Source organism: Phoenix dactylifera, chromosome 17, assembly GCF_051530095.1.
Source record: "Phoenix dactylifera cultivar Ajwa chromosome 17, Ajwa_hap1_PhDact_Kaust_v1.1, whole genome shotgun sequence".
Classification (NCBI taxonomy): domain Eukaryota; kingdom Viridiplantae; phylum Streptophyta; class Magnoliopsida; order Arecales; family Arecaceae; genus Phoenix; species Phoenix dactylifera.
Genome location: NC_143206.1, coordinates 12,353,179 through 12,375,645, shown reverse-complemented (window position 1 = coordinate 12,375,645; position 22,467 = coordinate 12,353,179). Strand labels below are relative to the sequence as shown.

The following is a 22,467-nucleotide window of genomic DNA, read 5'->3' as shown; positions in this document are numbered from 1 at the left end:
ACCTAAAACTTCCCCCAAGGGAAAGGGTGCATGATAGCTCGAGTACCGGCCATTTTATAATTCTCAAATCCGCAGAAGAAAGGATTAGACGGATCGTCAAAAGTGGCTCTGTTTTGATGTCTAGTAAAATTAGACGGATCGTCATAAGAAAATACACAAAATGGTCCATTCTTACAAAAATGAAAATAATACGGATACAACGGAATTAGGTTATCTCATTACCATCTTGTATTTAAGCATTGCACATTTAACATTTTACATTTAGGTAACATCTTTGTTATAAATAGTGTCAGAGCGAACTCGTTCTATAGCTCGATAAAGACTAAGAGATACTGTAGCACAGATTCATAAAAGTTGATCACAAGCCGATTGCAGTGCTTGTAATTAGATTTGAATGAATATCTATACATAATTAATATAAAATAATTATTAAAATAAAAGATTGGGAATCATTTTTTTTAACCAGTTGACATAGAATGTGATATAACAGTAAATTTGGGGGTGAACCTCAATTATCCCTAGGATCTCGTAATCTGGGTCTGATTTTATACAAATTCAAGCTAAACCCATCCATACGGGTGCAGTCGTATGTACTTCCTAAGATTCGTATTTCCTCCGTTTAACCCTCTATCTTAGGGCTGGAAGTAGGCCGAGCTCGGGCCATGCCCCTACCAGAATATAGCTTGAATAATTTTCGGGCTTCGAACCATGCTTAGATTCAAATTTTTTTAGAAAATCTAGGTTCAAGCCTAGGCTTGGGCTCGACCCGAATCCAATTAGGCCAAGAATAAGTTTGGCCTGAACCCAACCAAAGATTAATATTTTGGAATATTGCTTCCTAAATAAATGAGCTAACCAAACATTGGGCGCTGTCCTATAACACAAGTAAATGATACATGATAAATTATTTTCAGCTAAACTCATTTTAATTTATCTTTTACTTTCTCATTATTTTTTTAAATTACAATAAACAGAAACAAATTAATTTAGGATAGAATTCGGGCCTGAATTTAGGCATCATTTCGGGTCTTATTTGGGCTCAGGTCTAAGTGGATCCCGGGCCGGACCAATGAAATACCCAAGCATGGCCGAAAAATAAATGAGCTTCTATTTAAGCCCAAACCCGTGAGACTCTTTCTGGCCCATCCTAAACCCCGGTCTGATGGGCTTCAGGGCGGCCTTAGCCCATTTGCAGCCCTACTCTGTCTGTATCCAAATGTCTCCGGTGCCTTCTCTTTCTCTCTCTCTCTCAACCCCTCCAAAACCTTCGGCCCTCCCTCTCTCTCCCCCGTCGCCGGAAGCGATGAGTAGCTGGCGGACGCTTCTGCTAAGGATCGGCGAAAAGTGCCCGGAGTATGGCGGCGCCACCGACCTCAAAGAACACATCGTAAATGCTTCCTCGTCCTCTTATGCCTCTTTTCTTTAGAAATTTTATATTTTAACGTTCGTTTGATTCTTTTGCTTGCCCTAATTCTTGGAAACCCTAGATTACGGTAGTTTGCTACTTGCTGTTATGATAATCTGTTCTTGTCGTGGTTCTTGAAAGCCCTAGGTCACAGGAGCTTGCTGTCCTAGTTCTTGTAAGCCCTAGATTACAGAGATTTGCTTCTTTTTTTTATAATCTCGAGCACCAAGCTGAACAATCGGTGGCAATGAAGGGTTTGCTGCCAGATTTCATCCTGACTTCTTGTTTTTAAAATACTATAAACTAAAATGTAGTAAAAGTTGTTTTTCTTGTTCTTTTTCTAAGCAAACCGAAAAGGTCTTCCATGCATGAAGCTTTTGTTTAAGAATAATTGATTCTTAGCATGCTCTTTATTTTTGGATTCATCACAGCTGAGGTTGTTTCCATCGAAGGCTGTTGTGTCGGACATCACCACCGCTAATGCTCTCGCTCATTTGTCATGTTGTAATTGTTTTCTACATTTTATTGTAAATTCACTTTCATTCTAATTAATTTTATGTTTTATTTTCTTGAAAATCTTCTCATTGTGGCGGGCTTGGTTATTGAAGAGATGGGATGGGTTTAATTATTATGTTGATTGAAAACCTTTGCAAATGGGCTATCTAACTCTTAATATTACATATGCTTGCTCTAATGTAAAACCAAGAAAATTTCATACTTCCGGTAACATAACTCAGTCATATAAATTCTCTGCTAATCTGACCCAATGATTGGCTATATTGTATTCTAGTTAAATTTATGTTTCATTTTCTTGAAAATCTTCTCGTTGTGGTCGGCTTGGTTGGTAAAGAGATAGGAGGGGTTTAATTGTTATTTTGATTGGAGACCTTTGTATATGGGTTTCACAGTATAATTTAATCTTATTCTAACATAAAACCAAGAAACTTTCACACTTCCGGTAACATATCTCAGTCATATAAATTTTCTGTTAATGTAATCCAATGATCAGCTATATTGTAATCTCCTTTTCTCTTGTGTTCTTATATCCATTGAATAAGTTCATGACTGTCACCATGTTGCATCACAGGAAACATGCTATGGTGTAATATGGCGAGAATTTGAGCATTCTAAAGATGACATCTTTGAGGTAATGTTGATTGATTAACCATAAGGGCATGCATAAAGGGCCAAAATACATCATTTTGTAAATTTTCCAGAACTTTGAAGTCCATTGCTTTCTATATACATGTCTACACAATTTTTTAACAAAAACATATGTACTTGCTTTGAGAAGGTAATGATAAGAAAGGGAATTGCAGTGAAAAGGTCGAATAATATCTATTAGATGTAAATTTTTAACTTCTTGGCTTTTGCTTGGGGTGTCTCCTAAGATATTAGAACACTCCAGAAATTTGAATGATACAACTACATTAAAGGAACAATTCTTTTGAACTTTATAACCAGTCCTTAATTCTTGCGACTTGCTTAGTAATAACATTTTCTGTCACCAAATCATCATCTTTTTGATCATTTGTTCAAGTATTTCATGTGCCCTCCATGCATGCCATAGAGTAAAAATGCTGACCTATTTGCAGTGCCTAAATGAATGAATTAGCCATTGGATCAGTTTTCATAAAAAAAAGGGAATTAGTTGACTATTGGACGATTAATTTACATGCCTAGATTTCCTAGGAAGCACCCATCAAAAGAAAAATATGTTTCTCTGGGTGATCACTTGGCAAGCAAACTGCTCAAAGTTTTTAAAATTGCAAACTTTTTCTAGATTCCTCACAAGCTCTAATTAGGGTAGTGAAACAATATAGTTTATAGATGTTGGAAGGCCATGCTAAATTTACTAGGAAATGCCTCTACTATGCCTCTTCATTCGCTTGTAGTCATCAGTTTTTTTTTTTTTTCAAATCTGTGCAAGCTTTCTTCATTAACATGTCATGTTACTCTAAATTGGTTATCAAATAAATGTGAATGTGCCTCTCTAATTTATATCTTAGTACCTTTCTGCCCTCTTTCTAATTTTGTTGTTATTTTTATATATTATGATTATAATTCATTAGTTCTTTATTTGTATAATACAATTTACCAATGCTCCGCCTAAGCACCTGACTTCCCAACTATGTGGTCCCTTGGCCACTTGAATTCTGCAACTGTCATTTAAGGATTGCTTGTTGTACCATATGAATTTGTCTTCTTTCTAATGCTACCAGCTTGTAGTCAAATTTATGCGAAGTAGATTGAGAAGAAAGTATTAATGAGAACAATTATGGCACCACTGTAATGTATGATATGGTGTATTCTCAGTATGATATCTTTCTCAATACGATCATCCATATTTGTCTTTGTAAAGTATTATTTCTTGACAAATATGGACTTACTTTAAATCTACCAGAAGGTTTGACGTTAATAACAATTGCTTGTAACCTATGCTTTTTATCTCTTCAGTTTCGTTGTTACAGAAACTGTATTCATATTTATGTTAATGTGCATCATAGCACTAGTGCCAATAACACTTTATTCTGAGATTTGCTAACACTTGAAGTACTAACGTGGTTCCTTTGGATTCAAACAGCTCCTTCTGCAGTGTGCTGAACAACTACCACACAAAATTCCTTTGTATGGCGTACTGGTATGGCATTATTTTGGTTTTATTTCTAAAGAGTTAGATATTGATCTATAATGTCTTTAAAGATGCTTTTAATTATTAAAAAGAACAAAGAATGTCTTCCCAGGTTGAAAACTTAGCATACTGTGATCTTAATGCTTTAAAGGGGATCCTCTTTTATTTGGACATAATCACTTGGTATGGGTTCCTGGATAGGGAAAATAATATTGTCAGGAATTTCTTGAAATTTATTGTTACAACTAGTCTTACTAGCTTATTGTCATTCAAAACGAATAGTGAATTATACAGCAACATGTGATAAAACTCAATATTACTCATCAACTATGAACCAGCCGATCTTTATTCAATCTTCAAAGATATTTACAGCCATTTTGAAGGACACATATTTTAGGTTAATGACATGCTCTAATTTTATGTTAATCTTTCTAAAAATTTATAATTTCTTGTGACGTGTTTTTTTTGGTTTACTGGAGACCTCGGTTTTTTACTTTTACATATTCTTGTAATAATAAAATTGTGACAATGCATAGAAATTAATTTTTAGTCAAAAGAAGAGAATGCTTTACATTCCAAGAGATATATTAAACAAAATCTGAGCTTTTTCCCCATAGTTACGGACCTTTGAAAATGTGTTACACAGATCTGCCCTCTGCCCAGACAAGCACGCTCTGAATCCAACAGGCATGATGTCCATTCATCGTTAATGATTGTCAACTTGGTGTTGGTACAGATGATAGTATAATGTTCCAGTTGTCACAGATCCTATATAATATTTGATCAAATAAAACTGCCATAATGAAGGCATTGACATTAATGATGTGAAAGCACTTTGCAGGAGCGAACAACGTTGGTCTGATTTAAGGTTGAAATTGAGTGCTAGCAATTATAGAGCCACCTATTGATGACAAGAAATCGTTTTGAGGTAGGACAATCATGTCTTGGCTTATCCATAGACAATTGTTGTCTTCATCATCAGGATATATAACATGAGATTGAAAACTTGATGATCAGGCAAATAAGCCTACTTGAAACTGGGTTCCCCAGTACTGGATATCTCTTAGTATGTAACTTTCAGACAAGATGAGCATCAATTTACTTTTCATAGTGGTCTCTGAAACTAGTTGGGCTCTGTTTCTTCACAGACCAAGCTACAAGCTTGAAGGCAGATGGTTCTTGAGACTGGTTAGAATGGGAAAGCATTCCATCCCTTCATCTAGGCAATTTTTTTTAGGCTTTGAACCCTGCTTAGCGTACTAAGATCATGCTCATCACATGAATCTCTGGGAAGAAAAACAACCCCCTCCCTCTGGGCATTGAATTCTGCTTAGTATCCCAGAAGAAATGGAGTGTACAAACCAACCTTGAATCTAAAAGCAAGTAATCTCAACAACTGTAAAATCACAGAAATTTATTCGACTTTGATGTTGGAAGGAAAATTCATATGCTGATCATTCAACTATTATACATGATAGGTGCACTAGAACTAAGATTAATTAATTCTTATTGCTAATACCAAATTTTCGTTGATTAATGATTTTAACCTTTAAATGTTTATTCGACCTTTTCCTTCAATGCTTCTTGTAGCTCCTACCTTGCCTTAGTGCTCCTTAAGGCTCCTAGCTTGCTGTATTGGCTGGGCTTTACATTCTCAAAGCTAACCTCTGTATGTGCTGGAGATGTGGCCTTTTACGAGGATTAAAAGCTGGTTCAGGACTCTTCTAGCTCAATAATTAAATTATTGAGTGCTAATCCAACATTATATTGACTATCTCCTTTTTGAGTTACATAGCAAAAATGTTAAGTATCAGGCTAATTCAAATTCGAAAGTGGCCCAGGTTATTCTTATTGCATCTTACTTCTTTGAATAGTAGGTTATTTCAGCAGTCCCTTTGTGCAAGTAAGATTAGTGATTTGCTCCACTGAAATGTGCCCCTCTGATGGTCCTTTAATTAACATGTAAAACAATCAGTTACCAAACCTCAATTATTATTTTACAATGGGATCTTAATCTTAATTGTGCATTTGGGATTTATTCTTGATTCATTTTCCCCCAGGTAGATTTGTTTAATTGTGCAATTTGTTTAGTTTTTATTATTGATTTATAGCCAGGTGTTGGTTGCATTTCTCAAGGAATGTTTAGTCTTAAAACTTTTTTTGGTTCCTCTCACACTTGGCAGCGAATTACCTTCTTGAAGACAGTTCTGTAGCAAGCTTGCTCTGATTATGGAGCCTTCTCTCACCATCCATTTCATACATGTACTCTGATGCTAGCCTGTCATATTCTTCCTGCTTTGCCTGCTAAGTATGTTTGTTTTGTTTTGAACCCTAAGGGTGCTCTTTAATTGCTGTCCAGTTGCTTGGCCTTCTCAAACCATAACATTTGTGCACCTCTTTCTTGTACTTGCATTTTGTTTCTTTAGTTTGGAAATTACTGTGCAAGCCAAATCAATTACCATCATCTACATCCCCAGTGGAACTTGGGTCCTACCCAATTCTAAGAATATGTGAAATGTGAGTACTAAAATTTATGGACAGCAGTTGCTTATTGATTTTCATTGAAGTCCATTGCTGTCTTTTTAGTTAGTAAGTTTACAATGCAGCCTATGTTGTCAACGTGCTTAGGAGGCTGGAAAAAGGTGCAGAATCCAGTCTACCTTAATGAAATATATGCATTCAGGGAGTTCCAACTACTTACATACATAAGTTGCATACATGCTGATACATGTCGAGCATGCTATAGTGTTTTGCAATGATTTGCTATGGTATTGGAAGACTAGATCGCCTTCAACCATCATGTTGGCATAATGTGTTTCAGATGGCTGTGTATATGTTTCCAATTTGGAATATTGCAGAAGCTATTCGTTGCTCATTTTTGTTAATGCTTGGTTTAGCTGTCTTAGGAGCTATTAAAAGGGTGATCTAGTGCACAAGGTCCCGCCACTGCAGGATCTGGGTACGGTTAGATGCATGCAGCCTTACCCTATGCATGGACACGTAGGTCACAATGCAGCAACCTTACCGTTGCGCCAAGGCTCACCCTCTTGTACAAAGAGCTTTATTACATGTTATAATTTCATTTGTGAAAAAAACCTTGTTGTTTATGGCTCTATATCTATGCAAGTGCCATGTTTGTCACAGAGCTTTCTAAATTTTGTTTTATTTGCAAATTTTAATTTCTTTACCTTCAGGTTGGTTTGATAAATTTAGAAAATGAGGACTTTGCTAAGAGAGTGGTAGATACCACACATTCTATCTTACAGGTAACTTTGCAGCTTCTTGGTATCTCTTCGTTTTGTATTTAATTGTATGTTTCCATTTTTTCCAATGATTGCTTTATGAAGAAAATCAGTTAAAAAGTATCAACTGCAAAGAAAGATTTGAAACCAGTGCACAGTGTAATCATATGTTGCACATCTTGATTGAGTAATTTTCATAGATACTGCTTTTACTTTTTTGTTTTAATATCTCAGATTGAGTAATATACAAGTGCTGCATTATGATATGCATTATCAATAATATGAAGCAGCATAATCACAGCTTATCTCATTGCAATATGTTGTTATTTCAGTTCTTCTTAGAAAAAAATAGCAATATATCAACTTTGAAACTTGCAATTTTGTCTGCTAATATTTTCAGGATGCAATATATTTGGGAAATTGTAACAGGATTCGTTTATTGTTGCGGTTGCTCACAGGGCTGGTAGGTTGTCCTCAGCAAGCTGATTATCTGTTTTGGTATTTTACCGTTATTATGCCCATGCTGATTGCCTGCAGTATTCCTTCCCCTTGTCCCCCCACCCCTTGAGCATCATGATGCATTGGCCGCTCTCTGTAACTTGTTTTTTCTGTAAGAAGCATCATACTACATTGTGTCCAGATTATCATTGTGTTTGTTAATGTATATTAAATTAGAATGTTTGCCTTTGCTCAGTTGGTTATTATTGTTATGATGTCTTTTTGCTACTGCTAGGCTCTCTATTGCAATGGATGTTCATCTGCTAGTTTTAGTTTCATTTTTTTGTTTTCATTTTTTCAGAATTTACTATATGGATGTCTGTGTAAATAGAAAACTTTTGTTGCTGACAGGGGTAGGATGTCGTGTTTGAAGTGATCCAAGTTTTTTCCCCCTTTCAATTAGCAGTTACTTGGTAATGTCAATTCCTTACTGATAGACTAGGTACAGCACAAATGTATGTTGATGTTACCTGCTGTACTAGTTAGTTCGACTGGAACCATATACATATACATGCATCATCACATACATATTTATGTACATGCATTCTTGCAGGCATACATTTATAACATAGACATACATACATATACATGTGTGTATATATGTATATTTGTATGTCTGGTTAGATATATATAGAGATACATATGTATATGTACATACATACATGTGTGCGTGCACGTCTGTGCATGTATTCTTGCATGCACGCCTGTATATGCATGCATGTATGTCTTTAGATAGATGGATAGATGTAGAAAGGTAGATAGGCGTGCACACAAGGGTTTCTATATCTAAACTTTTGGAACAATTATAAGATCCGCTGGTTCATATATGGAACCATCTTGAATTTTTCAACCTGATATTTCCCTAAAACTTTATGGATTGAGTTCATGTGATATTCACACGCAAATTAGTACCCAACCATATCATGTCTGTGGAGACCATAGGAGTTAAAGTGGATTTTTTTAATTCTTATCTACCAATTTTTTACTTGTCATTATGGAAATTGAAGTTGGTATATAAGAGCAAAAATATCCACTTTAACTCATGGGGTCTCTACAGACATGATTTGATTGGGTCAAGGTGTGTCAAATCGGGCCGAACCGCCTGGTTCAGGCAGTACCGAGTTCGGCCCGATTTTTGCAGTACCGAGCCGACTCGGTGCGAAATTGAGTCGATTCTTTTTTATTTTTCGGTTCCGGGCCCGGACCTGCTGGAACCGGCCTATTTCGTCCAAACTCGATGGGAACCGGTCGGTTCATACTGAGTCGTCCCGGTTCTGAACCGGCCCCCTTTTTTGAGTTGCATAAAGAGGTTATTTGTTGTTGGGAAGGGAGAAGGCCTTCCCAACAACATGTGAAAGCGGTGGAGAGGTTTTCGCCGGTTCCCCTTCCCAACAACTCAAAATTACACCGATCAAGTAGTTCAGAAGGAAGATTGAAGCCTAATTAAGGTGTGCTTTCTCTTGGCTATCTCATTCCCTCATTTTTTTGGTATAGAGATAGGAGAATGAAGATGAAATATAAGAAGTAAAGAAGTTTTTATATAAGATTGATTTTAGAAGCAGATAGGCCAGTGAACCAATAAAGTTGCCCATCCAACTTTTTTTTCCTCAATCAACAGTAGGTTCATCCTATTTAACTGGGTTAAATTACAAGATTTTATATTAATATAATATTATAAATATATTAAGCAATCAAGTTTTATATTATAAATATATTAAGTTGCTCGTCTAGTTATTATATAAGAGTGATTTCAAAACCAGACAGGCCATTGAACCAGTATAGTTGCTCATCCAGCTGTTTTTTCCCTAATCAACAGTAGGTTCATCCTATTGAACTGAGTTAACTTACAAGATTTTGCATGAATATAATATTTTAAATATATTAAGCAATCAATAACCATGCAAAAAAATTAGAGAAGCAAAACAATAAAAAATAATTATAATTAAATTAAATAGTTTAATTAAAGAACAAAATAATAGCATGGCTGTATCCATGGTCCGCCGAACCGGGCCAAATCGACCTGGTGCGAAATCGGATTGGTTCGCTTATTATTTTCGGGACGGCTGAACTAGCTGAAACCAGTACCGAATCGGCCGAAACTGGTTCCAAATCGACCAGAACCGACCGAAAAAGGTCCGAAGTGCTCGGAATCGGCCGGTTTAGTTCAAACTCGGTGTGAATCGGGCCACCAATTGTAACTTGTCTGATGCTTTAATTGCAGTTGGGACGGCCCAAGAAGGTCTTTCCAACTACAATTGAAAGCGGCGGAGAGATTTCCGCCACTCCTCCTTCTCAATCACTCAAAAACTTGCCAATTCAGTAGTTCAGAAGGAAGATCCAAGCCTAAATAAGGTGTGTTTTCTCTTCCCTATCTCATTCCCTCAATTTTTTTGGAGGGCTTGAAAAAATAGCTTAAAAATTGCAAAATAAGGGGAGATCAGGCCAAAATTTTTGATTTGGGTTTGATTTTATGATATGTTGTTGATCTATAGACGATCTACATGATGACATAAAAATTTTTAATTTTGGGATTATATATAATTTGTAAAAATTAGAAATATACTTTCAGATTAAAAAATAAAAAAATAATAATTAAAAAATACTGCAAAATCAGAAATGTATTTAGAGGCATACAACCTACTTCATAAAAATTTGGTATCCATTCATTCAAGTTTCAATGCAATCATGCTTACAATGGCCTAGGCCTAAATTTTAAAAAAATTGATAAATAAGTAGCCTTCGATGCATGCCCAAGGATCTAGAAAAATATGTAGCATTTGTTGTTGGGTTCTACATGGATCTAAGCTGAAATTATTTTTTTAAAAATAAATATTAAAAAAATTTTAAATTTAAAAAATAATTTAAAATATATAAATAATTTTAAAAATTATAAAAAATTATTAATACGTATTACATAATTTAGAAGTAATTTTTGACCTAAAAACCATATTTTTCTGAATTTATAAAATTTATACATATTTTTAAATTTAAAAATATAAAAATATATAAATAAATAAATAAAAATATAAAAAATTAGTATTATGTTTTAGATAAATCAGATATATTTTTTGAGATAAAATAATTATCTTCGTTGTAACGAAATTTTACTATATTTAAATAATTGATAAATTAGCGTACTTGATAAACCTGCAGAAATAGAACCATCAAGAAAAAAAAAGCCAGAGCGTGACATTGGCTGGAATCATTGGCAAATGCTCTCGGGTCGGCATCATTGAAAGTGCAACCGGTGCAACACAGAGTTTATGGAAGGAGGGGTAACCAGGTTGAAGCGGCACTTAGCTGGTGGTTATTTCGACGTATCTATGTGCCTGAAATATCCACAGAAGGTTTGGTAGCCGATGAAGAAGCATTTTGCTGATTTTAGAGCGGTGAAGGAGCGTGTTGCCAAGAAGAGGGCAGTGGTAGCTGCCGAGTGGCAGAGCTATCTTTCTATCACTTCAAAGAGTCAAAGGAGGCGTCCGCTTTAGATAACGAGGAGGCACAGATCAGTGGCACCAGGATGAGGTGGCTAGGCATAGGGCTCGATTTGGGCCCTCGTATTATGAGTCGAGCTCTGGTTCTGTGAGCAGCAAGGTAGATCCAAAGTTCAGAAGGACCTCGTTCAGGAAGGCCATCAGCAGAGGCGGTGGCCAGATTGCTTCTATGCTGGAAGCTTTTGGCAGCAAAAAGAAGTCTTCTAGAAAGATTTCATCAGGTGCAGCAATCTATGAATTAGATCTACATGCTTCTCCAACGAAGATTCTAAGCAGCAAAGAGTTGACTCAATGCTGAAGAAGGATAAGAAGAAGAATATGTGGCGAGCTATTGGATCTTAGTTCCACTTCAGCTACATCCCATCGAATATGGTAGACAATACGTACTATAGGTCTGCTATTTCTGCCATACAGGCTATCATTTTCAACCTTATTCTGAACCGGTTTTGAACCTATAGTACGTATTGGGGGTTCGGTTCAGAATTGGGTTGACTCGGTGCGAACCAGCCGGTTCCCACCAAGTTGGAACTGAACCGGCCGATTCGGACATTTTTCGTCCAGTTTCGGTCAGTTTGGGACCGGTTTCGGCCCGGTTCGAGATCGGAACCGAAATAATAAGCGAACCGATCCGATTTCGCACCAGATCGACGTGGCCCGATTCGGCAGACCATGGATACGACCATGCCATTATTTTGTTCTTTAATTAAATTCTTAAATTTAATTATATTTATTTTTTACTATTTTGCTTAACTGACTTTTTTGCATGGTTATTGATTGCTTAATATATTTACAATATTATATTCATGCAAAATCTTGTAAGTTAACTCAGTTCAATAGGATGAACCTGTTGTTGATTAGGGAAAAATAGCTGGATGAGCAACTAAATTGGTTCAATAGCCTGTCTGGTTTTGAAATCACTCATATAAAAACTAGACGAGCAACTTAATATATTTATAATATAAAACTTGATTGCTTAATATATTTATAATGCTATATTAATGCAAAATCTTGTAATTTAACCTAGTTAAATAAATTGAACCTGCTGCTGACTGGGGAAAAAAATGTCGGATGCGCAACTTTACTGGTTCACTGGCCTGTTTGCTTCTGAAATCAATCACATATAAAAACTTCTTTACTTCTTATATATCATTTTTAATCTTCTTTCTTTATACCAAGGTCCGCCAAACCAATACTGGGACCCGTATCGGTTGGCGGGCGAGTTGGTACGGTATTGTACCGACACACGGTACGCTTGGGCGTGCTGGTTCCGAACTGGCATGCCTATTTTTTTATTTTTTTCAAGTTTTTTTAATTAGTAATCAATTTTTTTCAACTTTTTCAATGATTTTAAGTATAATTTGATGTTTTTTTGATATTTCTATGATCATGACATAACCTAAATGATGCATCTTGTTGTTTTAAAGTGATACAAAACGTAAAATGATTAGTGAGATGTTGCATGCTACAAGAATTCACATGAAGTATCCTAAAATCATTCATAGATCTACAACATATTATAAAATCAAGCCAAAATCAAAAATTTTGGCATGATCTCCTCTTATTTTGCAAATTTCAAGGTATTTTTTGCCGTCCAAAAAAGAAAGAGGAAATGAGGTTGGGGAGCGAAAAATATACCTTACTTAGGGTTGGATCCTCCTTTAATCATGCTGAATCAGTGTATTTTTCGCTGCGAAGAAGGGGGAGTATTCGGATAGGTTGGGAAGGCCCAAGAAACTTCTCGAGCCTTCTTAAATAGCCTTTAAAACAAAATAAAGGAGACGGGGGAGGGGGCCGGTTTGGAACCGGTCTGACTCGATGCGAACCGGACGGTTTGCACTGGTTTTGCATGAAAGCAGCCGGTTTGAACCAAGTCCGGGCGGTTCGTGACCAGTTCCAGCTGGTTCCTATCGGTTCGGAACCAATTCCGGCCGGTTTGGAGCCGGTTCCAAAACAAAAAAGAGGTGAACTGACCTGGACCCCCCATCAGGTCGGCTCGGTACGGGCCAAACGGGGCCGTTCGGCCCGGTTCGGCGGACCTTACTTTATACCAACCTTTTTCGTGTGATAATTTCCAAACCCAACTGCCATTTGTATACAGTGTATTGGTAACATTTGACTGACTTGATTGAATTATGGATCTTTATTGGTTTTTCTTATTTTTTTGTCTTTCTGCATGTGAGCTATCTGGTGTCCTCTTGTTGTGCATTTATTGTTTTAGTTTGCTTAAGGTGGAAATTATTTTGGTAAATTCTTTGGTTTCTTTTTGGATTCTATTGTGACCACTTATTTTATTTTTGGAGCATAGATGTGCAGCAAAGTTATCTTGCCTAGTTCAATTGTTGAGGTCTTTGAGACACTGTTGTCATCTGCTGCAATCATAGTAGATGAGGAGGCTGGAAATCCTTCCTGGCAATCGCGTGCTGACTTTTACATCACTTGTATTTTGTCTTGTCTTCCATGGGGAGGTGCTGAACTGATTGAGGTAATATTTATGTTGTGCATGGAATGTTTTGGTTCAGCATAAATTCTTGAAGTAGTGCCCTTTTTTAACCTTAATAACACTATATTTAAACTTTCAAATTTTATGTCTTTTGATTACCTTTTGAACTAGTTTTTTGGTAAATGTGTTGCAATGTTCTGGAACTGCATGATTGGTACAAGTATTATATGTATCTCAGTTTAATTTATCTGTCCATAATTTCTCTCTTTTGTGATAAGTTATGATGTTGCCTGTGCTCTTACATGGTTAAATGAGATTCTTGAACCATTAAAACTGTATTATGGGGTTAAGATGGGGAGTACCTTTCATATTTTGCACATGAAAATGGTCCTTTGTGACTTATAGCTAGCTTCAATGTCATATTGTTAAAGTTGCCCTTCCAGTTAGCCATTTTTCTGTTATTGGTGCTCCCAATTCATTTTAAGTGGCATTTCTATTCTGTTGTGGTAAAGATATAGTATTATTCTACATATGACTTCTTGAAATCTTATAATCTGTAAGAAAGGGTTTGTTCCTGGACCCTCATCCTCCCTTGTTCTCTCTCTTATGCCATGCCTGTGGCTTGTAAGTAAGAGCTTTTATCTTGAGTGTGGAATCTCTATCTAAGGAAAAGATCTGCCTCTAACCAATCCCTCCATTGATACTCTAATTTTGTGTATTTTTACCAAGCTATATATGGGGAACACAACCGTCCATGCTTCCTTTCACATGCATTGCACATGCCTAATACTGTGACAGCTATCCATGCTTTGATCATGTGCATCACATGTCCCCAGCTCTAGCCCCATTTGCAATGCATGACTGTAGATAGTAGTGCTCTGCAGATGTCTAAACATTGCAATTCTGTAAATTTGTCTTATAAGGTTTTCTTCTTTAAATAATTTAGCATCATGGATTTGAAGTAGCATAGTGATGCAAAGATAATTTTCTCTTGTATTGTTTGGGGTATCCTGAGCTTGCTACCTTTCTTGAGGCATGACTATATGGATGCTTGTTCATTTGAGGATGGACACATTAAAAAAGTTTACTTCGAGCTCCATGCCTCTCTTTATATAATTTCCTAAGTTGAGCTGCTGTAATGCCTAAAATTATCTCTCAAATAAGAGAATGTGATCAGGATGGGAGTTCTAGAAACCTTTCTTATTCTTTGTTCAAAGAAAGCTTAAGACAAGTTGATGCAGCATAAGGTGCAGCCAACAGGTACTATGACCATCAAGACCATGCCAAGCATCACAAGAGATCATATATCGGGTTTAATGCCTGAATTAGAGTTAGGAGATCCTGTCCTATATATGCATCTAATACATTATATGTGACAACCTTTTGAGATATTAATAAAATTCAAAAATTCTTTTCATGAGAATTTTATTCACCAAAAGAAGTGTTTTTCAATCTAGTTTACTTCTATTTGTGTGTTGATCTTTGAAGTGTAACCTCGTTGATCAAATCAACCCTCTTCCTTTTCCCACTGTGTCGCAAGTGTTACTCCATTTTGATCTTGAAAGTATTGTATACTCCATAGTGCTTAAGTAACTTGGCCAACGGATATATGGAGAGGGGGAACTATCATGTACGGTAATACCTTTCATATTTTTGAGAAATTCTACCATGTTGAATCTTCAGACTTTCTACTTTACTCCATGATGTGTTTTTTTGTTTTTCCTTTTTCTTTTTGTTGATTTTCTTTGTTTATTTTTTGGATACTCATAACATCTAAAAAAGTTTAATCAGTGATAACTTTGTCAACATGATGATGAGTTAATGACCAGAGGGTAAAAGAAAATAAGGTATTACTGATGTGGCGGTAGTTGTCTATATGTTGTACATACTCCAATACTGTTGTATTCATTAGCTCGCTTGAAGTATCTTCAGTCACCAATTTCATGTTAGTCGCGGAATATTTTTAGAAAATTGCATTTTAAAGGAATTGTTGAGTAGTTGGAACGTCATCCAAGCTACAGTTAGTTTGGAATATCTATGCATTTGTAGAGAAATTTGCCCTTACAAGTTGTTGACACATGCTTCATAAACTTGATTGCACTAGAAGTTGCTGTGGAGTAACTTCCTGGATTTTTTTGAGTGAAATTTGTTCCTAGAAATATCTTTCAGTTTTTCATATAGCAGATTTTTTGCTTCTGAAACCATTGTTTATGCGATACATGCAACCATCTATTGTCTTGTTACTAAATTATTTTTTATTTGCAATTATGTAAGAAAGATATCGAATATTTATAGCTTTGCTCTATATCTTTTTGTATTGACAATATTATATCCTAAAAATGTTCATAAAGTGTTATCATATATTAGAAAATGACCATTGAATTTTGTATTGTAGCAAGTTCCTGACGAGTTTGAGAGAGTTATGGTTGGTGTACAATCTTAAGTATCAGAAGGCACTCTCAAGACATTGGTTTCACAGTGTTTGATTCAGATGAGGACAAATTTCTCGAGGAAAAGGTACAACTTTGTCCATCAATATATAATTGTGAGTTATTGATTCTTTCTCCAATCTAATCCATGAGGTTGCTTCAATGTAGTTATTATTATTTTTTCAAATTATTATAATATTAAGTCTGCTGTGATGCATTTTTGAATTTACATTGTGTAACTAATTAAATAATACATAAGAAAATATTTAGCTGTCTTTAAAGTTGATTAGATCAACATTATTTTAATGGATTCCTAATGTTCATTAGAAGCATGGAATGGCCGGTACGTACCGGTTCGGACCGGCCGGTACCGGAACCACAAGAAAGCCGGTATTTTTCGGTTTTTTAGCCGAACCGGCCGGTACGGAGCCCGTACCGACCGGTACCGTCCGGTTCCGCTCGGTACCGGCCTCTACCGGCCGGTACCCTCTACCGGTACGATTTTTTTTTTAGAACCACAGCGCCTCGCGCTGTGGTTTTTGAAACCACCGCGTACCGGCCGGTACGTACCGGACCGGACCGGTACCGTACCGGTCCGGCCGGCCACCTGTACGCCGACCGGTACCGGTACAACGGATCTTGATTAGAAGAGATTGAGAATTTAAGATATTTGATATAATTAAATTGGTTGATGAAATGGGGAGATGTTTTTGAGGTGTTGTAATTAAAAAAAGCTTTGGCCTTCAACATGAAACAAATCATGAGACATTAAAATTTCCTTCAGTGTTGTTTGGTCAATCCTATCAAACAGTCGTGTAGTAAAGAGTTTGGGGCGCCTAAGATAAGTATGATAGAGATTGGATCCATGAGAATGTTGAGGAGCTTAAGAACTATGGATCCAGGGATGCTTGCATGAGAGGAAACTTATGAGTAGCACCAGCTCAATACAAAGTGGAGGAAAAGCAAAAAAAAAAAGAAGAAAGAAAATGTTACATTGTGCACGTATGATTGAGGGATTGCATGTAACATATGGGTTTATGTTTTTTTAGGGAGTGCTTGGTAAGATATAAGTTTATATTTTGTTTGAAGGGTTAGGATAGAGAATGGAAGGTGTAACATTTAATAGATGGAAATTGTACTCAATGGATTGGAAGCATCAGTAGTGACAACAAATGTGGCTTTTTATGGGAACATGACTACATTGGTAATAGTCCGCAAAAGGGGAATTATTTAGAGCAGGCTCAATGCACAACAGGGATGGAGTAGCTATTGGATGGTTAGGACACCTTGTGTTTGTAGATGAAGAAGAAGGGCGCGGGGTTTATATGTCGCATATGCCTACTTTTTTTAAAAAAACATTTCCAGTAGTTTTGGTAGATGGAGATGGAATTGTGAGAGCCGATGTTTCTTTTAGAAAGGCAAAATCAAAATGTAATGTTCAACAAGTAGGTTTAGCTTTCGAGTTCTATGGTGGCGATCTTCATGGGTTAGTTATAGTGATCATGCTACTGTAAAAAATACTCTACTCTAAAATTTTTGAATTTTTGATTTGGGTGAAATTTTTGAATCAGATCTTGCTACTTTGAAACCCAATGGGAAAAATATTCCGAAATAATAGGTATGAATGGTGAAGGTGTTATAATAAAGCTTGCTCAGATAGATAGGTATACAACGACCCAGTCACAAACAGAGGACTATTGAAACATCATGTACTTTGCACGCATCATTCTAGCACATCTAGCATATTGTATAGCTACTACAAATTGTTGTGAAGCTACGTGGTTTCAGATCTGTGATCATTCTGTCCTTTTCATGCTGGAGCATGGTTCAAGATCTTCCACATTTTGCACAATTGATAAAGCATGTAGACATGAATATATCTCTGAATGGTGTTTTCAAGCACTGCATTCTTGTGCATACTGGCGAACAACTTCTACAATCTATTTCAGATATCTATCCGAAATCAGAATTGCATAAGGCAATTGGATACTTATCAAATTCTTTCTTTGCAGCTTTTAGAAATTGATAGAGTTGGACTTTTCAAACAATGAGTTTAACCCACCACTGGAGACCTATAAAAGGCATCCTAAGGCTGGTTCTAACTCAAGCTTGACTTGGAAGATGTTGGATGATGTGGGGCCCTCTTGTGACCTTGCTTACGATCAATTCGTTATTAAATAGAATCATAACTCAGCAGTACTATAATGCTGGTTCAATTTTATTAACGTTTTTTTAAGTTTTTAGAGTGAGGAGTATTTCCCAGATTTTCTGGACATGGGCTATCATATGGTTCATGGGTCATATTGTTAGGTCTATTTATGTTTTGAAACCTTTGACTATAGCTCAGATGGAGAAATTAAGGAGCCAAGTTCCAAGGTTACTGAAAAGAAGAAATCTGGTGAGCCAAAGTCCATTGTTGTTGAAAATAAGAAGATGCACCTCACTATCCTAGCCAAGTTCCTGAGAACAAAAAATCATGTGTTATTTGTGTAGTAGCTTGAGAAGTGAAAGAAATAGCTGTTGTTTATAAATCAAATATGCCTCCAGAAGTGACTAAATTGCTGTCCGAGTTTTCTGATGTAGCACCTGAAGGGCTGTGTAATTAACTCTCTCCTTTGTATAATATTAAGCATGCTATAGATCTTATCCCAGGGTTTCAATTGCCTAACCTTTCCATCTATCGCATGAATCCAAGTGAGCATACCGAACTCAAAAAGACAAGAGAAGAGCTGCTGTCTAGGGATGTATTCTCAAAAGTTTGAGTCCATGGGCTGTTCCTGCTTTGCTCACACCAAAGAAGGATGGTTCTTGGCATATGTTTGTTGATAGCCGAGCTGTTAACAAGATTACTGTCAAGTATCGGTTTCCTATTCCTCATCTTGATGATATTTTGGATGTTATGGGTGGTTTTACTATCTTTTCAAGGATAGATTTGAAGAGTGGCTATTGTAAAATCCGTATTATAAGGGTAGGAGATGAATGAAAAACGGCTTTTAAGACCAAGGTTGGCCTCTATGAGTGGTTGGTCATGCCTTTTGGCTTTCTAATGCCCCTAGCATATTTATATGCTTCACGACTCATATATTACAAGTTTGTATTGGCCACTTTGTGGTTGTTTATTTTGATGATATTTTGATATATAGTAGACCAAAGAGGAGCACATCTCTTACATCAAGTTATATCCTGAATAGTAGAACATTATATTAATTTTATTTTTAAATACATAGAAATGCCAGCATCTATCTCATTATATAAGTACAAATAACACTATGATTGTTTTATCATCATGCTATTTATTTATCTATTCAGGATTTCGTAGAAGATTTATGGGATCGTATACAAGTTCTTTCGAACAATGGATGGAAAACCGATAGTGGTATGTGCTTTTGTTCTTCCTTCTCTGTACGTCATCTTAAATTTAACAACTTATTTTATGTTAAAATGCTTCATTTTATTATGCTATGAGTAAGAAGCTACTGATTGTCTGTCTAATAGTTATATTAGTCTACTAGTTAATATTGTTTGAATGGGCTCATTTATAGGGTTTGCTTGTGATTGCAAACAACAAATATTCCACTATATTCAAGCTAAAATGTGTATTGATGCAGTGATAACTTTTGTTAGGTAATACATGCTAATATGTTGGATAGTGATAAGGACATTGGAAGGTGAAAAATATCGAGCTTTGCAAAATCAACCTTGTATCTATAGTATTGGAATTTTAAATATTCCATGCTCACAACCTTGGGAGCTTAATACTTTATTAGTTAATAAGCCATTCTTTGCAATTATATCGAAAGAATTTTACTCTCTTTTAAGAATCACTTAAATGTAGGGAAAAAAGTGCCAAGGGAATGATTAGGTGGAAGATGAAGCCATGAAGCGAACAACCTTGTCATGATGCGAGACATGAACTTACGCTAGATAAGTAGAGGCCCTCTCTCTTATTTCTCTTGTAGACAGTAAAGCCATAGAAGCCAAATAGTCAGTCATCAATCTGTAGTATTGCCTGCGCAACTGGGGCTGATATGGGTCCAAAACTATTGGCTAGAATGTGGAAGAGAAGACAAGGGCATCATGATGGCCTCTTCATCATATTGGAGAACACAATAATGAGCCATACAGTGAATTCAGTGAGACCATATGAATGATATGTACTTTATTTGATTGGGAGATGGCTAAGGCTATTTTTGGATGCTGGTTAGAGGGCGGATGGTATAAAGTTATCCAGCTAACCAGCCAAACACCACTCAAAAAGTGGTGAATAAACTTATTCAGTCAATGCAAGAAAAAGGTACCTAACCTAGTGAAAGTTATTTCCAGGGAAGGGTGAAATAACTTTGACTACCCAAAGCTCTCTCTCACTTTCTATCAATGTCTGCAAAATCGGGACCATGAACCGTACCTGTAGGTTGCCAGTTAGGTATGGTACGTTCGGTATGGTATGGTATGTATCTTGTACCAACTACCAAGAAAAGCTTCCAATACCTTTTCTCACTCCTGGCTAAGGTACCGCTCGAAATCGGATGGTATGGGTTGATACTCTGTGGTTCTGCATGATTCAAAGCTGTATAGACCGGTTTGGCTCTTATATTGAATCGAATCTTGGTACCATACTGGTATCTTACAATATAATTGGTACGACAAATCTTGCTTTCTACTTTTTCACTTTTTCCACGCCATTATCCCACTATTTATGGAAGCACGAACCAAATACTGAATCAAGTTATTCACCGGTTGGCTATTTAGGGAGTGACTATCAATGGTTAAAGTTATTCACGGGATTGTTAGCTATTCGGCATCCAAACAACCTAAGTAAATAACAACATTTGGATTTTTTGATAGTAAGTAGGATTATGGAGTGGCTTACCTCTTGCATGACAAATGTATGGCATGTTCATGCTATGACACTATGTACCCTTGAGGAGGCAAATGTAAGATAAGTATGGTGAAGTGGCTCAATATTCTTAATTATATGTTGGCATTAAATATGGTATTTAGAGATGGTTATGCTCGGAAATGCTCTTTTAGAAACTTTCTACCTACTTTAGAGTTTTTCTCTTGCAATTACATAGGATTTTTAATGTTTCTAAGTTCTAACCCATTCTTTCATAAACAATCATTTGCTACGACCAATAATGTCCAAGTTTTTGTTTGGGCATCAATATCTCATGTGGTTTTGGTATACAATATGCAACTTCAAAATCAGTTAGGGGAAATGTAACAACTATCAGACAAGTGAGTAATTAGTTTGATGTATGTTGTATTTGATATTACTTGGTACACATATGCTTCCTAGGTGCTTATCAGACAAGCTTCTCTTTGTTTCCAAGCCCCAATTGTTCTAGCTTCTTGATGTCTGAACATTACCAGCAATTACTGTATCATCAACATGAAGGAAAAGTATGATGATGCTGTATGAATAATGTAAAGCCTAGAGAGCATCATCATGATTGTAAAGCCATATCTGGAGCAGAGATACCCCATATAATGCAAAAGCTGACTTGAGAATAAAGTGGCAATGACTGATGGAAAATGCTTACGGTGATCTCAAAGTGAAGGATAAATATATTGAAGGAAAAAGGATATTATTGAGAGTAATAACACCTATTATCAGAATAGGACATGAAATGGATAAAATATTGCTGAAGTTGATGGTTTCAAATAAAAAAAGAAATTCGAATGTTCAAGGAATGGGAAGTGATGTGGGGTCGGTCAGGTGAAGATCAATCCTATAGGAAATGCCAACTTAAAAGATACACTGAGAGAGAAGGTATCAACTGCAATGGAGTTGTTGGAATACTGTGCTAACACAGTGAAGCAACAGTAGGGGCAAATTTCCATTCCTAGTTGTATATACATATGTACATATATACAGACATACACATATATATATAGATATATTTATAATAGAGCTAATATGTGGGCTCTCATGCAACAACACTAATAAAGTCTATCTTGACTGGACAATCGAGGGCCTGACACCAATGATCTAAGTTGTTGAATGTGATCGACAATCTCCAAATTGCTTACTATCAAAAAATGATGTCATTTGGAGCTTCTTAGCATGTGCATCCAGTAGTAAAAAACATGCAATGTTTCATAATTTTTAAACTGTTCATTTCTTACCACTAGATATATAGACGGTGCATAGGCTAAGAATTTCCAAATCAGATGATTTTTTTTTCACAATAAGCAGTTTAGAGATAGTTGATTACATCCATGTGCACAAATCATCGGGCCAGACCCCTGATCATTTGGTCCGGACCGACTTTATTAGGTTTTGTTGTGTGGGCACCACATATTAGTCTGCTCTCTCTCTCTCTC

At 36.2% G+C, this 22,467-nt stretch overlaps 1 protein-coding gene across 7 annotated transcripts in view; it reads left to right on the top strand.

Annotated features, from left to right (window-relative positions):
- Nucleotides 1–1,221: 1,221 nt before the first annotated feature.
- LOC103707294 (nuclear cap-binding protein subunit 1-like) overlaps nucleotides 1,222–22,467 on the top strand; it is a 34,638-nt gene continuing 13,392 nt past the window's right edge. For 2 of the 7 annotated variants that reach the window (XM_089928275.1, XM_089928276.1), the window contains exons 1-8: nucleotides 1,223–1,387; nucleotides 2,493–2,552; nucleotides 3,990–4,046; nucleotides 7,232–7,303; nucleotides 7,680–7,742; nucleotides 13,577–13,753; nucleotides 16,107–16,228; nucleotides 19,450–19,516. The gene's annotated coding sequence lies outside the window, so the exon portion shown is untranslated. Of the gene's footprint in view, nucleotides 1,388–2,492; nucleotides 2,553–3,989; nucleotides 4,047–7,231; nucleotides 7,304–7,679; nucleotides 7,743–13,576; nucleotides 13,754–16,106; nucleotides 16,229–19,449; nucleotides 19,517–22,467 lie in introns of those variants that run through there. The other 5 variants (XM_026804737.4, XM_089928274.1, XM_089928277.1 and 2 more) reach the window with 4 other exon arrangements.